Source organism: Cavia porcellus, unplaced genomic scaffold, assembly GCF_034190915.1.
Source record: "Cavia porcellus strain 051 isolate PalLab524CR breed Dunkin Hartley unplaced genomic scaffold, mCavPor4.1 scaffold_1, whole genome shotgun sequence".
Lineage (NCBI taxonomy): Eukaryota > Metazoa > Chordata > Mammalia > Rodentia > Caviidae > Cavia > Cavia porcellus.
The window spans coordinates 112,957,894-112,973,550 of NW_026947484.1; the positions used below are offsets into that span (position 1 = coordinate 112,957,894).

General features: G+C 33.5%; 1 protein-coding gene across 48 annotated transcripts in view; it reads right to left on the minus strand.

Moving 5' to 3' along the window:
• The window catches only part of Znf644 (zinc finger protein 644), a 118,450-nt gene that overhangs the window by 74,981 nt on the left and 27,812 nt on the right, over positions 1-15,657 (minus strand). For 19 of the 48 annotated variants that reach the window (XM_063254077.1, XM_063254079.1, XM_063254067.1 and 16 more), the window contains one exon: positions 1,164-1,206. The exons of 25 other annotated variants lie outside the window; for them this stretch is intronic. The gene's annotated coding sequence lies outside the window, so the exon portion shown is untranslated. Of the gene's footprint in view, positions 1-1,163; positions 1,207-7,858; positions 7,913-15,657 lie in introns of those variants that run through there. 4 more of the 48 variants (XM_063254062.1, XM_063254070.1, XM_063254078.1 and 1 more) reach the window with 3 other exon arrangements.

Genomic DNA, 15,657 nt, shown 5'->3' on the forward strand with positions numbered 1-15,657 from the left:
GAGGTACCTATTTTGCTTGCAAATAATATGAATTTCAAACTAAAAATAATCAAAAGAGATTAAGAAGGTCACTACATACTTGTTAAGGGAAAAATTCAAGAAACTGTAACAATGAGACATACATATATACCAAATACGAGACCACCTAACTGTATAAAACAAGTATTAACAGACATAAAAAAATCAAATAAGAAATAACACAATTGTAATGGGAGACCTTAATAACCCACTCTCACAAACAGTTCAACTACACAAAAATTCAGCAAAGAAATAACAGAACAGAATCAAACATGTGAATAAATGGACTTAGTGGACATTCACAAAGCATTTCCCACAACATCAGAATACACATTCTTTTTAGCTGTACATGGGACATTTTCTAAAACAGACCACATACTAGCCCATGTGCATAGACATACTTAAGTAAATGTAAGGGAATTGAAATCATCCCATGTGTATTATCCAACCATAATGAAATTAGAAATTAATGTCAAAGAAACTGTAAAAATTCCATGAACACATGAAAATTAAATAACGCACTCCTGAACAACCAAAGGATCACAGATGTAAGTAAACAAGAAACTAAGTGATACCTACAATCAAATGAAAATGCAGATAAAACACACAGAACCTGTAGGATGCAATGAAAGCAGTTCTAAGGGGAAAATATACAGCACTGAATTCTCACATCAGCAAAACAGAATGAGCACACATAAACAACCTAATGCTGCACCCCAAACTTCTAGAAAAGGGAGAGCAAGTCAATCCTAAAGCTCATAGAAGGGAAGAAATTATAAAGATCGGCATATAAACGAATGCAATAGAGACTAAGAAAATAATACAAGGAAATAATGAATCAAACAGTTGGTTCTTTGACAAAATAAACAAAATTTGCAAACCTTATCAAAAACAAGAAAGAAAAAACTCAAATTCATGCAATGAGAAATGAAAGGGGTGAAATCACAGGTACTGTGGAGCTTCAGAAGATCATCAATATCTACTTCAAAAATCTTTACTCACATAGGGTGGAAAACACAAACAAAATGGATAGATTCATAAAAACATGAATTACCAAAGTTGAATCAAAAAGACATAAACATTTTGAATAATCCAGTATCAGTTAATGAAATTGAATTAGATTTTTAATGAAATTAAAAACTTACCAACAAAGAAAAGTCCAGGTCCTAATGGATTCACTGCTGAATTCTACAAGAAATTTAAAGAAGATTTAACACCAATTCACCTCAAATTCTTTAATGAAATTGAAAGGGAAGCAATTCTCCCTAACTCATTCTTGGAGGCTAGTGTGACTGATACCAAAACCAAAAAATACACAACCAAAAAAGAGAATTAGAGACCAATCTCTCCAGCAAACATATATGCAAAAATCCTCAATAAAATACTAGTAAACAGAATGCAGCAAATCAGCAATAAGATTACACATCTTGATCACGTAAAATTCATTCTAGCAATGCAGGGGTGGTTCAACATACGCAAGTCAACAAACACAAACAGAGCCAAAAACAAAAAAAAAAAAAAAAAAATCACATGATCATCTCAATAGATGCACAAAAAGCATTTGAGAAACTTTAACACTCATTCATGACAAAAACCTTAGAGAAAATCGGAATAGATGGTCTCTAATCTGATAAAAGCCATGTATGACAAATCAATAGCCAACATCATACTGAACAGACAAAAACTGAAAGCTTTCACTCTAAAATCAGGAACATGATGACAAGGATGTCCACTATCACCACTCCTATTCAATATAGTTCTGGAAACACTAGCCAAAACAATTAGACAACAGAGAGAAATAAAAGGAACAATTACAGGAAAGGAGAAGTTAGTGTCATTATTTGCAGACTGACATGATACTCTGCATATAAGACCCCCAAAACTCCACCAAAAAACTACTAGATTTAATAAGCAAATTTAGCAGTGTGACAGGATACAAGTCAACACTCAAAAATGAACATTATTCTTGTACACAAGCAACAAATTCACTGAGGGAAATTAGGGAAATAACACAATAGCATCCAAAACAAAATACTAAAAATCAATCTAACAAAGGATGTAAAAGATCTATCTACAGAAAATTACAACACTCTGAAAACAGACACTGAAGAACATATTAGAAAATTGAAAAATATCCCTTACTCATGGGTAGCAAAGTAATCAACTCTGTGAAAATGCCCATACTCGCAAAACTGTTATACAGAATCAATGCAATCTTGATCAGAATGCCACTTGCATACCTCACAGATGTACAGAAAACATTCCTAAAATTCATTTAGAAACAGAAAAGCCCTAGCATACCAAAGGTAATTCTGGGCAACAAAGGCAAAGTGGGAGCCATCACAATCCGATTTGAAATTCTACTACAAAGCTACTGGGATAACATCAGCATGGTACTGGCAAAGAACAGACCTGAGGATCAATGAAACAGATTAGAAGATACAGACACAACTACAAACACAGTCAGCAACTTTATCTTACATAAGAAAGATAGCCTTTTTAATAAAGCTGCTGGAAAAACTAACTTTCCTTGTGCCAAAGATTAAAACTGAGCACATGTCTATCATCATGTATTAAATTAAACGCAAAGTGGACTAAAGATCTAAATATTAAAAGAGAAACATTAAAATACTGGAAGATAAGGTACGTAGAAATCTTGAAGTCACAGGGGTAGGCAGAGAGTTCATGAACAAAACCCAAACTGCATGGGAAATACTTCAAAGAATAAACAACTGGGATCTCATTAAAATGTTTTGGCACATCAAAAGAAATCATAAACAGACTGAAAAGACAACCCACAGAGTGGGAAAAAATTTTAGCCAACTATCCCTCAGACAAAGGACTTCTATCTAGAACATAAAAAGGACTGAAAAAAAAATCAGGCCTTCACAATTTCAAAGACACAATCCAAAAATGGGCATCTGAGTTGAATACAAACTTCCTTGATGAAGAAATACAAATGGCAAATAAATACATGAAAAAACATTCAACATCACTGATCATTTGAGAAATATGCAAATTAAAACACTGAGACTTCATCTCACTCCATAAAGAATGGCTATCATCAAGAAACAAACCAATAACAAATACTAGCAAGGCTGTGAGGAAAAAGGAACCCTTACCCACTTTTGGTAGGAGTAGAAAGTGGTACAACCACTCTGGAAATCAACAGGGAGATTCATCAAAAAACTAGGTTTGGAGGTCCCACTGAATCCAGCTATTTCCTTTCTGTGTATAGGTCCAGAAGAATTAAAAACATCATACTATAGCAATACATGCACACCCAGGTTTATAATAACACAATTTGTTTTTTTTTTAATTTTAATTTAATTTATTGTTTGTTTGTTGTTTTTTGTGGTACCAGGGATCAAACTCATGACCTCACGCTTGCCAGGCAGGCACTTATACCACTCAACTAAATCCCTGGCCCCAATAGCACAATCTGTAATAGTTAAATCTTGGAAACAACTCAAATGCCTATCAATCGCAGAATGGATAAAAAAGACACGGTATTTTTATACAATGGAGTACTACTCAGCTATAAAGAAGAATAAACGCAAGGCTTTTATATGTAAATGGATGTAACTAGAGACCATACTCTTTAGTGAAATAAATCAGACTCACATGTGTGAACATCATATTGTCCCCCTAGTGTGAAAAACTGAAAGAGTACATAATATCCAAAATATACAACAGCTATTGTGAAAGTGAAAGAGGAAGACACTACTCAAAAAGAAAGAACATCTGGGATGGGGACACAAAGAAGGGAAAAGATGATATATACATACATACATACATACATACATATATATATATATATATTCAAGATAGATAATTATACTATTAATCTGTTAATTCATTAAAAAGAAGTGTGTTTTTATTGTGTTCATTTTTTCATGTCTATCTTGTAATTTGCGCAACTACTTTGAAGATGATACACAATATATTAACGTTAATATACTATTGTTTTGAAATTCTGTATCCTTTTTATTTAAAAAAATTTTAAACAAAATTTTAAATTAAGAAAAAAATTTTAAACTAAGGAAAATTGCAACTTAAGCATCTATAAGAACAAAATATTTAGGAACAGACTTAGTCAAACAGGCAGAAAGCTTAAATATTCAAAATTAGGGAAAAAATAGTGCTGAAAAGAAACTAAATATATGAATAAATGGGAAATACTTCATGCTCATTCACTGGAAAACTTTAATATAGGGCATCATGATGGGTAAAATATATCCCAATCATATTTTTCCAATAAAACATGTACTTCAGAGTAGCTTTGTGTTTTGTAGCTGAGTTGGGGAATACAGGAAGCAATCTCTGCATTTACCACTTAGCACAATGAACAGCAAGGGGTGCACACACGTCTAAGTATAAATAGATTAGTTTTACCCACATTATGTACCATGTCACATTTTCGCATATTTCTAATTTTTCTATTACATGTTTTCTTTTGATTTCTTCTTTAGAATTAGCACAGTTAAGTACAATGTTGCATGAAAATCTGCTTTTACAACTTTGGGAGGAGGTTGAAAGTGAGTTGTCATGTGCTACAGCTAGTAATGACTTGGATCATGTAAGCCAAAGAAATTAGGAAGGTATGATGGATAGAGAAGTACAGAATGAAGACTATGATTCAGATGAGGAAGAAAACAGTAATGTACATATTTGACTACTCAAAATGCTACAAAATGGTCATGGACACCTGAATGATCCAACATTAGAACTAAGTCAGAAAATAATATTAGGGACTTCTGAGAAAATGGCAGATGGTGAACAGCAGAGAAAGGTTTTTTTTTTTTTTTTTTTTTTTTAATATTTGGAATCCACATGCTGGCATATAGCAACATGAAGAAGAAAATGGAGGGAAATTGTTTCCCAGAAATTTAGCAAGGATCTGAAGTGAGAATTCAAGTCTACCAGGAGAGCAAAAAGGGACAAGTTGGAGGGAGATAGTGCTTTCTACTTGACCCTCACCTCAAAGGTGGGAGGGTATCTTGAACATGCAGAAGCATGGTGGTAAAGGCACAGTTATAAAAATAATAACGGCACAGTTATAGAATATCAAATTTAAAGCCGTATTATAGCAAAGTTAAAAAAACAAATAGTTCCTGTGCTGGGACCTGGAGCGCTGGGAAACCAAGCAACCCCTCCCTCCATGGTGAGGGTGGCAGCTGTGGTGGCCAAGGAAGGGAGCCACTGGTGTTTACTGGGACCTGTGCCATGCTGGGACCTGGAGCACCGGGAAACCAAGCAACCCCTCCCCCCTGCCTGTTTTATTTTGTTGAACTTCAATATACATGAAAAGTATAGACAGCTATTTTGAAGAGAACGAGACTCTACGACAGCCCTTATAGTGACTTCCCTATTGTCCAGTTTTGAAGATCTAAATTGCCTTTCTTATTCTGTTCAGATCAGTTTTATACTATGTTGTTTTGTATGAATTCTCTATGCAAAGACATGGACAACTATTTGAAAGAAAACAAGACACAATATGACAGTGAAGATCTCAGGTCATCTAGCTTTGAAATTTATGAAATTTATATCTCTTACACTGCTGTCATGTCCTATTTTGTTCTGTTTTGTTGTGTTTAATTTTATCCCTTTAAAATAAAAATTTAAAAGAAAAATCAAATAGTGGCCAGGGATTTAGCTCAGCAGCATAAGTGCCTGCTTGGCAAATGCAAGGTCATGCATTCAATCCCTGGTACCAAACAAAAACAAAAACAAAACAAACAAACAAAAATCAAATAGTGGTCTCTACCCATGCTCCCACTGCTTGGCATGTAAGTACCCTGCTAAATTAAATTCAGTCAGCCTGAACTGTCTGAGTCCAGGTGGTTTATTTCTGATAATGCATTGGGATATCCAGCTTGACCATATCCAGCTTGTGTTTTCCATGGTTCAAAAAGTATATATTATTTTCAACTTGCTTCAAAGACTTTGTTTGGGAAAGACTTGCCCAGTCAAGGACACTAACTCTGCTTGCTCTGCTCAAAGTCCTATCCCTTGTTCCCAGAGTGTTCTTACATTATAATAAATAATTCCTTTTGCATACAACTATTTCAAACTAGCTTGTCTGACAGTATGTCACTTAATTCATGTAATCAATCATGTAGTAACCTGTCATCAACCTCTGTACTTCCTGCTTGCAAAATGTATTTAAACTGAACTCTGACTCGTGTCTGGTGATTTGAACTCTGTTACAGTCTCTCAGCCGCCAATGTAACATCAGTAAATGGTGCCTTCCAGATTCCTTGATGTCTTCCATTAGGTTTTATCCTCGTTTTTCTGCAACATGGTGATTACTGGCAATCCCAGAAGTTTTCATGGAGAAATGCACAAGTGGAAAAGAGCAGTGGACACTGTACACTGCAGTGGCTGGTAAGTTTTTGGGTTTACGTACTCCTCAGGAGAGGGCAACTGGCCAGTAGCCATTTTGTACAGAAGCTAACAGAAGTCAGAACTCGTAATAGCTATGGGGTTGGCTCCATCTAGTGGCTCCAAATGTCAAGGTGAGGTACATCCAAGTTTAAATTGGCATGAGGTAGGGAGCCAAGCCCAAATCTGACAGAGAGCAAAGTTCAAAACAGCAGGAGTCACTCAACGTTGTGAGCTAAAAAATCAGAGTCCCCACCTCAAAGCCAGGAAACCTGAACTACAGATTTGCAGGGATCATCCACCACTGCCATTATTCTACTTCTGGGATCAATTCTACTTTGCTGGGATCAATTAACATGGATTTGGGCTCTGTCTGTGCCTTCTGTCAACCAATGACAGCAGACATACACTGAACTGGACAATATTTCTCCTACTTCCTTTCTTGGCTTTTTAACTTAATTTTTAAATTTTTAAATTATTTTTTATTTTTTCCTTTTTTTCTTGATTTACCTCATTTTTATATGAATGAGCATCTCATATCTTCTCAACTAGTTCCTAAAGCTTGTGAAATCTTCCTTGATCCTCCAGCCTTGTTTCTAATCTCTTAAAATTCTTTCTCTATTTTCCCCCAAGCCCTTTGAAATTTTCTCTGCTAAAGATACAATCACCATACAGAGGAGATATATACATACACACACACACACACACACACACACACACACACACACACACACACACACACATATATATATATGTACTGTATACAATTTTCTGACCTATTTTTATTTTTATTTTGTTTAAAGACATGGTCTCACTAGGTATTTCAGGCTGGCCTTCAACTATCTATGTAGCCCAGACTGGCCCTGAACTCACAATAATCCTCCTGTGCTTCAGTCTTCTGAGTGCTGGGACTACAAGCATGTGCCACCATGCCCAGTCAGATTTGTTTCAGATATTGTTTTTTAACTATAAATTCTGTTCTTATAGTTAAAGGTGGAAAATTAATAGTTTCAGAGTTTGTCATTTTATAGGGTGTGTTAAATGATTAGTGATTATACTACTTTAGCCAAGATGACACAATTGTCTAATCAGTTGTTCTTCCTTATGTGCCAAGACTAAGATTGCCTGAGGGTCATAATAATATAGGCCAGCCAACAACTTATCCCTGATAAGTTCAAGAGGTAGGACCTTGCAACAGAATGAAAACCAAGCCAGCTCTATCTGGGAGACATCTCCCTGAGAAGTAATCATTTCCTAAGGATTTGAGTCTAGCAACAAAGATACCTACTGTTTACAAGCAGTAAGGCAGAAAATAAGCTGAAAAAGAAAGAAAAGAAAAGAGAAAGAAAAAAAAGAAAAGAAACAATCAGGAAACAAGATGCAACCCCAGTCTTCCAACTAGTCACAGTCAAACCCAGGAGAAAATAAGGCAGAACAATTTGAAAGCCACCCATACCTGCTTTCTCTAAAGTGGTCAACAGCAGAAGTATAAAAGCAGATAAATGAGGCACTAGAAAAAAAAAAAAACAAATCAAAGTTTCTCAAATAACTTCAGTAGCAATACCCATTATAAAGGGCATGATTAGTGAATCTAGAGAAACTACAGATTAAGAAAATAAAAACAGAAGAGCTTAGGAAAATGGTGTAAACAATAAATGCCCAATATAGGAGAGAAACAGAATCCACAAAATAAAATTCAACCAGATTATCTAGGTGATTAAAAATTCTATTGGAACTATATGTATCAAAATGAACCAATGTGAGGACAGAGTATCAAATGTCAAAAACAGGACTGTAGTTAGTAATCATGAAAATAAAGATTTCTTAAAAAATAGCAAAGGACCATAAAAAATCAATCCAATGGCTGTTATTGGACCAGGGAAGAGTAACATAAGATTGATAAGAGTCAATGAAAAAACAGAAGATAATACAAACAATATTAAAAAAAAAAATGTTCAGAGAATAATGGCAGAAAACCTACTAGGCATGGAAAAAAATTTGACATATAGATTACTGAGGCATATATAATGAATCCACCAGCAAAAGGGAGAAAAAGGGAGCCAACAGTAGGAAAATAATGACAAAGATAAGTCAATACGTATCAGTTATAACCATCAATATTAATGGTCTCAATTCACCAATAAAAATAAACACACTGGCAGAATAGATCAAGAAGCAAGATCCAACAATACGCTACACACAAAAAACACATTTAATACAAAAAGTTGTAGACTGAAAATTATGGATGGAAAACAATACTCCATGTGATAGGAACTTAGATAAAAGCAGGGATAATTATTCTATTTGCAGATAAAGTAGGTGTCAAGCCAAGACTGATTAAGAGAGACAAAGTCATTACATCCTTGTTAAGGGAACAATTCAAGAGAAAAAGGTAAAACAAACACTAATAGATATGAAAAATCTAATGAACACTAATACAATTTTAATGAGGACCTCAATAACCCTCTCTCTTCAACAAATGGTGCTAAGGAGAACTAAATATTCACATGCAAAAGAAAGACGTTGGACCCTAATGTAACACTTTATACAAAAAATTAACTCAAAGTGGATAAAGATCAAAATATAAGATCTAAAACTATAAAATTCTTTGAAGAAAATACAAAGCAAATGCTTCTTAACACTGGTTTTTGCAGTGATTTCCTGGGTATGATATTAAAGGCACAAACAATAAAAGAAAAAACAAACTGGACTAGTGAAAACTTTTAAATTTTGTATAACAAAAAACAACCTATGCAGAGTAGAAAGACAATACAGAATGGGAGAAAATATTTGCAAATCATGTTATTTGATAAGGGATTCAAATCCAGAATACATAGAGAATTTGCACAACTCAAAAACAGAAAAGCAAATGACACATCTTGAAAATGTTTAAAAAGTCTTGGCCAACAAGTATATAAGAAGAGTTACATCACTGATTATCAGGGAAATGGAAATCAAAGCCACAATAAAGCTAGATATAGTAGTATTTGTCTGTTTCTCAGTACTTGGGAGGCTGAGGCAGGATGATAATTTGAGTCCAGGAATTTGAAGTTACCTAAACAACATAGACCACATGTCAAAACAAATAAAAGTAAATCCACAATTAGATATCATCCTACACAAGTAAGACAGCTACTATTTTAAAAAAAAAAATCAGTATGTATTGGTGAGGATGTAGAAAAACAGGAACATCTGTGTACTGTTACTTGGAATGTCAAATCATATAGCCACTAAAGAAACCAGTGTGATGGTTTCTTTAAAAACTAAAAATAGGCTTATCATATTAACCCAGCTATTCCACTTCTAGGTACATACCCAAAGAACAGAAAACAGGGTCTCAAAAAGACAGTCATTCACATTCACAGGAGTATTAGTCACATTATCAAACTAGATTACTGAATGACACGTTCATCAATGCATAAAAGATAAATAAAAGGAGTTATACTTAAATGGAGTATTTATTATGTAGCATTAAAAAGGAAAAAAGTTTGGCAAAATGCTACAAAATAAATGAACTTCAAAGGACATTCTGCTAAGTAAAATAACCAAATCTCTCAAAAATGAACACTGTACAATTCTGCTTATAAGATGCAATAAAAAAAAATACAGTGTGCTTACAGAAAATGTACTGCCGTGAAAGGTCCATTGTTATTTATCTCTGAAAATACTCTCCATCGCTTCACACACACTTATCCCACTGTTCTTGCTACTTTCTAAAGTAGTTTTTGGAACTTTTTTATATCTTTGTTTGTGCTATTGTGGCTGCCTCAATGCCCTGAATTGATTCCTAAATATTTACATTTCATGGTCATTTGACTTTGGGAAAGTGACAAATGTGATTAAAAGGGTAGATAAGGGGGCTGGGGATTTAGCTCAGCGGCATAAGTGCCTGCCTTGCAAGCAGGCAGTCGTCATTTCAATCCCTGGTACCAATAAAAACGAAAAAGACCAAAAAAAAAAGAAAAAAGAAAAGGGGGTAGATAAGGACACACTGCAATATCTTCATGAGGCTGCCTTTCCACCAGATAGTACTTGGAACTGTGTGTGTGTGTGTGTGTGTGTGTGTGTGTGTGTGTATGTGTGTATAAAATAAAAAATCTTTTTTAATATATATAAAATCTTTTTTTCTAAATCACATCTTTTTTCCAGAACTGCTTCAGAAAGTGGCAATGCACCTGTAATCTCAGCACTTGGGGGCTGAGGCAAGATGATCATGGTGTGTGCATGGCCAGCCTAGACTACATAGTGAGTTCAAGGTCAGTCTGTACTACATAGTGAGACCCTATCTTTAAAAAAAAGCAGAAAGAGGCAATGATGATGGGATAATTGTGTGAAGACAAGGGAAAATATTTTGAAGGGATTAATGCAGTGTCTTTTATTGTAATAAACTTTAATATTTAAACATTCACCACAGTTTTGATATATTTACAACTGGGGTAAGAAATTATCAATAGGGAAGAATGGAGACCAATATTGTGTCTATATATTTTCCCAAGTGTGACAAAAGAAACCAATAGTTAGAATATATATGAGATCAGCATATATGTATAGTTACATGTTTTGATTGTATGATTTTTTGTTATTTTACAGCTAAACTATTTATTGTTCTGATAAGAGCATATAACAATCTTTAAGAGCATAATTTGAAGGCAGATTATCCTGATTCCAATTCCAATTCGCTGCTAAATTCTGATTTAATATTTATAAAACATTTATAATGGTGCTTGGTATATAGTAAGCACTATATAAACATTAGATAAAATAAGCCTAGCTTTATCTGATTTTGCTTTTTAATCAGGCAAAAACATCTGAGAGCTGTAACACGTATAAAGAAAAACATTACACAAATCTATGTTTAAAAAATAAATGTAAGTATTTTAGTTTTTAATCATTCAGTCAAAAAATATAAATTTATTAACACAATACTACAGGAGGGTTTTTTGTTTGTTTATTTGTTTGTTTGTTTGTTTTGTCTTTCTCCTTTTTATCCGTACCAGGGATCGAACTTAGCACTACCTGCTTGCAAGGCAGGCTCTTATGCCACTGAGCCAAATCCCCAGCCCCTACAGGAGGTATTTAATACTGTTATCTTGATGTGCTTTTAAACCATTCAGTTAATACATAGTTCAGTTTATAAGCACTACTGATAGAAAGAAAAGTGACTTCCTGGGGACTATGTGCAAGAATTACTACTCCTAAGAATGATATCTCGGCATTTGAGGAAACAGCAAAAGCAGTCCATTAATACCAAAGAAGGTCATTCTTTGAGTTTCTCCTTTTCCTCTAAGAAGTCTCATTTGACACATGCCTTTCCCTTTATTGATATAAAGAATGTCAAACAGAGATACCAAAAGAGTGTGACTGAACAGGCTTTGTTATGTACCCTATAGTTTATTACCAACAATATCATACGTTTGTCCTCCATTTCCCTGCACAATTATCAATAGAAAGTTTTTTCATTTCTTTGGGTCTTAATAAAGAAAAACAGTAAGAAATGAAACTGTTGAATAAGAATGAATTTGGAAACTCTTAGATATAAGACTTAAAAATTAAAATTCATCCTTTAGGAGTAAATGCTTTTTGAGCAAATAATACAATTGAAGTAACTCAGGCCAGTGAGTCAGTAACTCGGGCTCAGTGGCACAAGCACCTTCCTGGCAAGCACAAGGTCCTCAGTTTGTTAGTACCAAAAAATAAATGAATGAATGAAAGAAACAAAGAGACAGAGAGAGAAAGAAACTAACTCACTAAAGAGTTAAATCAAACAGTCTTACACAAGAAGTGAGGATATACGCTCATCCACACATGAATGCCAAAAATTACATAAACAAAATTAATAGTAATGAGAGGCAACAGGAGGGAAAAGAGAAAAAAATATGCTATACTGACAAAAATAAAAGACAGTAATTGACAATCTGTAAGACAGAAAGTAAACAATATGACCATTAAGCATGTTGTATCAACTTAACTAAGAAATACCTAGCAGTTTAGGAAAAAGCATGGAACTGGAAAGAGATCATCAGCATTAAATCTTCTGTCTCACATATTCATTTCTTATTAAATATTCACCATTTTATTAGGCTTTTTTTTTATAAAACACAAATATAGAGCAGGGATATAGCTCAGCACTAGAGCATGTGTTTACTTGTAAGCATGCACTTATCTCTGGGTTCAATGTCTAGCACAAAACAGAACAAAAAACCTTAAAAAAAAAAAAAATCAACCAACCAAAAAACAAATGGAAGAAAAAACAAACCAGATATAATCATATCATTTCCTCACATTTAAATACCTTCAATATTTTCTCTTCGCCTATTAATACAAGTTCCTTTAAATGTTTATAAGTTTCAATAACATGATCCTGGCCTTTCCTTTTAGTCTTAACTTCACACTGGTCACTTCCTATCCATACATCACATTGAACTCTATAACCAAAAATGTCTTACAGTTTCACTGATTTTTCTTTTTTCCTCTCAACATTTGCACTCCTTTCACAAATTTTAACTGAGATAAATTTTCAACTCTTCCTCCATTTCAGTTTGTCATTTCCAAGAAGTTTACAGTTCCATTCAAACTTTTGATAAATATTTATTACCAGTCTACTATTAATCAAGTATTATCTTAGGCAGTTGAATATATATTAATAAATGAAACACATTGCCTTTCCCTTCTAACATAAACACCACACAACACTAACCACATTTGATTATAACTACAGGGGCTGGGGATGTAGCTCAGCGGCATAAGCACCTGCCTTGCAAACAGGCAGTCGTGAGTTCGATCCTTGGTACTGATAAAAAGGAAAAAGACCAAAAAAAAAAAAAAAAAAAAAAAAAAGATTGTAGACTGTAACTAATACTGTATCAAGTATGAGCTAAAATCAGTTTAATTATAATATTAACTAATTCATAAGACAGTAAAGGAAGATCTACTAAGCACCAATCATGTGACAGGGAGGCCCATTGTTCTCAGCTAAACTGGAAGACCTGAAAAGGTTTAAAATATCAGTTCTAATAACCATCTCAAATGAACTATAGATAAAAAGATTTAGTTTCTAATTCTATTTTTGCAATTACCCTCTTGATTTTAAACCCATCGCTTTTTATAAACCTCATAGTCCTAAGTGTAATATAGAAATAATTAAATTAGTATGAGTATAAAGACTTTCAAAGTATATTTCTTGTCAGGTTCAAAAGCATTTAAACAATCTGAAAAATGATAAATAGGAAACATCAAATAATGAATTTCTAATCTGTAGTAAAATATAAACTGTGTATTTAAGAAAATGCCACTAAACTAGTTAATATGAATACCTAGTTAGATTAAACTGCTTTATGAAATAATATCTAACAAAAGAGAGGAAAAGAAAGTGCTCTAAACTATATAACTGCATGTATATTTAAGTGTATAAGATAGAATATGATATCACAGAGTTTTATTGGATCATTGAACAGAACTGTTTGCAGTATCATTGATGGAATGTCCACTTTACAAGCTTTAATTTTGTGACTTGAACAATTATTTCTAAGAGGACAATATGTAATCCATTAACTAGTGATTTCCTACTGTTCATTTTTTTTCTGCAAATCTGTATAACTTGTACCCTTTCTCTGCTTTTTTTTTCTTTTCTCCTTGAATAAAATTAAAAAAAAAAAAAAGCCAACAGAAAAAAAAAAAAAAAAAAAAAGAAATAATATCTAAAGCTAAATCAAATGATTTAGTGTATCATCTACCGTCTCATAATATCTCATGATCATTCTCTAATTAAAATTCTGTTTTTTTCTTCAGGGTTCAACTCAGATAAAGAGTCAGATTCTGAAACTGAGTTCTATCCATCAGCCTCTCAAGAGAAAAATTAGTCTAAAATATTGTAAAGACACATAAATGAAGCAGTCTCAAAGTAAAATTACTCAAACCAACCAAAAAACTTGACATACTTCACATCTATGACAAAAGATAATCAATGTTCTATATTTGGTAATAATTTGTCTAAAAACACTTGTAGGGAGATATAATGAACAGCATAAAACAGATTCAATATCCAACCTTCTATTCCATCTCTAAAGCAGAAGCTTAACAAAGGAAAAGCAACAAATTGGTCCCACTGAGGAAGAACCTTTTCTTGCTTTGAACTTGCTAGAGGGCAAACAGGCTTCAGGTATGTCAGTCCCAAGTGACTACTATAGCCAACTCAACTAGCCAAATTTCAAATACAGAAGAAAAACACTAGTCAAAATGTCCTAAACTTTTTAAAAAAATCCTTCTCCATTTCTAAAAAATTATACTGTGTGTGTATATATATAACATATCTATAATGATACTTTTTTTTCAAAAATACTTCTCAACAAACAGAAGTATCCTAAGCTACAGCAGTAAGAAATGTTACTAGAGTTCTAGACCACAGCTCTTCAGTTTCTTTCTTCATTTCTCTTTCAGAGAAATGCAAAAGTTTTTTTGTTACTAAATATTTTACTTATCTTCCTAACCTACTTTTACTAGTCTACAACAGCTTTATAAATCGTCAGATTAAAGAAACAACTAGTAAAAACCCACAAACAGAATGCTCAAGAAGGAAATACTTAAATTTTCACAATGCAGATTAATGCCTTTGCTTGGAAATAGTTATCAACAATAACACTAAGTCTTAAACCACAATTATAGCCACTTTATTTCAGCCTGAGTGAAAGAAGATTTTGAGAACATTTTTTTTCTTTTCAAAATGCTTACAATTCTGCCTCTAGATTGTCCTTCCTGGCTTCTCCCCATTCCCAAAAAGAAACTCAAATGTTAAATACTGCCATCTGCACTGAAATCTCCATAAACTGAGAGCTAAATAAGCCTTTCCCTCCTTAAAATAAATAAATACATACATACATACATACATACATACATACATACTGCTGTCTGCTCCAGACAGCAATCTGGATGCCTGTTTTTTTGAGAGTGAATTCTGTTATCTGACCTATGTTTAACAAACATCTAGTACACACAGTACCTAAGCACTACACTACTAGAATGAAAGAGACAGGGAAGTGTCTTCAAAGTACTCATATTCTTAATTGATAAAAGACATACTCCAATTACAGTGTATCCAGGCCTGGCTCAAAGCTTGTAACATATTACTTGAAACAGATTATTTCAGGAAAAAAGCTGACAACCAGGGGAAAGGACATTGGCAACTAGGAAGACAGCAGGTATTGAAGTGTTACAACATATACTTAGGACTAACAAATATGAAATATCAGACAGTTTATT